Source organism: Solanum dulcamara, chromosome 1 (genome assembly GCF_947179165.1).
Source record: "Solanum dulcamara chromosome 1, daSolDulc1.2, whole genome shotgun sequence".
Lineage (NCBI taxonomy): Eukaryota > Viridiplantae > Streptophyta > Magnoliopsida > Solanales > Solanaceae > Solanum > Solanum dulcamara.
This window is the reverse complement of record NC_077237.1, coordinates 61,989,546-61,992,153: the sequence shown is the minus strand read 5'-3', so window position 1 is coordinate 61,992,153 and position 2,608 is coordinate 61,989,546. Positions and strand designations below refer to the sequence as shown.

Here is a 2,608-nt window from a genome sequence, read left to right as displayed (position 1 = left end):
TTGTATCGATTGCTTTGAACCCGGCTTGTCTCATCGTCCTCTGAACCTATTTAACACGAATGTAATACTAGTATCAATAATCTTTGACTTCCCATATTTTAATTTTGTCACCAACTATCCATAGGAACCAATTTCTTATTAGCCTTCCTCGACTAGTCTCGACTACTCTATTAGTTAGTTAAGAAGTTAACGGAATTCGGGCAGCATCTCCTTTATAACATGCCCTATCCGAATTTCCAATTATGTCCCTAATCATTACATCCAACGCACAACAACACCCAGCAGCATATATACAAGCAATTTACATCAACATTACACAATACAAACTCCAAACGACTTGCTCAAAATTACGATATCCAAAATAGGGTTTCTAGTCTCTATTTTGTAAAACCTTTAACCGTACGAAGCGGAGGTTCGTGTGGCTGCAACCAAAAGCTCCCAAACCTCTTTTAGCATACTTTTAGGCCCTGGAACACACCACCACACACCTGCAGTAACACCCCACACGCACAACACCTCATTTCGACTATAATTTAATTATAACGACTTCCATTTTTGATTGTTTCTAACATCAAGCATTTCTTTGATATTTTCACATTTACAGCCACTTAAACAACATAAAATACACTTCATACCAACACCATAATCTCCAAATTGAAAGTAAATACCTTACCTTATCCGAAATTGGCCAAAACTCGCCAAAACTATCAAAACGTGAATTCTGGACAGCCTACCGTCTTGTATTGTCGCTTAGTTTCGAAGGGGTAATTGAGGGAAAAAGGATTTGTGTCCTCAAATAAAGTTATATACATGTGTCTTAGGGTCGCATATACTTTTGAATCACCCCTACAGCATTTTTTTACAAAACGATATGTCCAAAATACCAATAACGGTCCGTGTAGGACTTCCAAAACAAAATCTGGGCAGCACCTCCCACATACTTCATCACCCTTTTTCGAGCAAAGAAAAGAAAAACTGGGTTTTAGAGGCTAAATTAAAGTTATATACCTATGAAGTATCTTTCCAAAACATCTTGAATCACTTGAAATGAATCCTTACACAAGGAGTTATACTCGTATTACTAACCGCAGTACCATTCAAAAATGGGTCTGTTAACAAAAACAAAAACCTCCTCTTTGCCCTAAAGATAAATTTTATGTTGTTAAAGACCATCATATCACCGTAGGATACCTTAAATAATTAATTCACAAAACAAAATCGGGCCTTACCATTTTCTTGAAGCAAACTCGTGGCCCTTCTTCTTCTCCCTCTTAATTTTTCTCTCAACTTCTAAGTCAAGAAAAGGATGAACAATGAGGTTCTTAGTCATCCATACATAGATATATATCTTTTTGGAGAGTGAGACGTGTCATCCCCTAAGGGTGACATGTGTTACACCCTTAGGCAGCCACCTCAATCATGCAACCAATCCATGATTGCCATGTGGCAGGTAGGGTACACCCCAGGGTATGTCACCTGCTGCCATGTGTCACTTTCATGTGCTTCCATATGTACCTATCACGTGCTGCCATGTGTCAAGTAGGTTAGTCACCTACTTGCTTCAAGTAGGTGCGTCGTCTCCTTATTTCTCTTTTGTGAGTTCGTAATCTCGTCACACTTTAAGAGCCTATGTATTTCTTGCTACTTATTCTCAACATGCACTCAACTAGATTAAGTACGTAAGACCTCCCGATTAGTAGCTTACGAGAGTCAATCGAGTCCGACGACTCATTTCTCGGCCTCCAACTCCTTTTAAATTTCTATAACCCTATTTCCAATCTTTCCTACTATTAGGGTTTCTCATTCTCCCCTCCTTAGAGTTGTTTGATAGAGTTATAGACTATCCGACTCACATGACGACTTCTATGAAACTTAAGAGCCTTTCCAGAAACATAAGAAGCTTAAGAAGCGTTCCAAGGTACCAAAGTACGGGGTGTAACATCCTTCCCCCCTTTATAACATTCGACCTCAAATGTGAACCAAAACCTTTCTCCGGATCTTATACCAACTATATGGAGAGTTCCTCTATCCCATTACCATAACATATACTTTTATTGAGCAATCAATATCAAAGTTCCAAAGGTTGAGATTACTTGTAGACGTAGGGAATAGGTACGGATACTTGTGTTTCATTTCCTCTTTCATTTCCCAAGGTGTCACCCATCCTAGTACTACTCTCGCCCAAGCATGCTTAACTTCGGAGTTCTAATGGGATCCGGTGCATTAGTGCTAGTATGATCGCATCCATCCCTTGTGGGGTCTCATTTGAATTTTAAGTGTTCCCATTTACATATGATAGCGTTAGTTGATTTTCTCTTATGCTTGTATTTCTCTTGTCCACTTCCCCCCTTTAGGGTGTATCCATGTCATTGTCTGTTCATTTCTAACTTTCCAAATGCATAGGAGTCCTTTCTAACCTATTTAGTATACTGCGTTATTTCCATATCTTCTTTTACATCCCCTATACTTTAGGTTACCCATGTACGAAATCGTAATACAACCATAAGGTGCTTAGCTTGTGCTCATAATTGGTTCAAATTCTCCACTCGGGAGCACTTATATTTTGATGATGCATGTTTCAAGCTTCGTCATAATACTAGCCTTATTC

The 2,608-nt window shown here is 38.9% G+C and overlaps 1 pseudogene; it reads right to left on the bottom strand.

Moving 5' to 3' along the window:
• Positions 1 to 2,124: 2,124 nt before the first annotated feature.
• LOC129904375 (5S ribosomal RNA) lies at positions 2,125 to 2,246 on the bottom strand (annotated as a pseudogene).
• Positions 2,247 to 2,608: the final 362 nt, after the last annotated feature.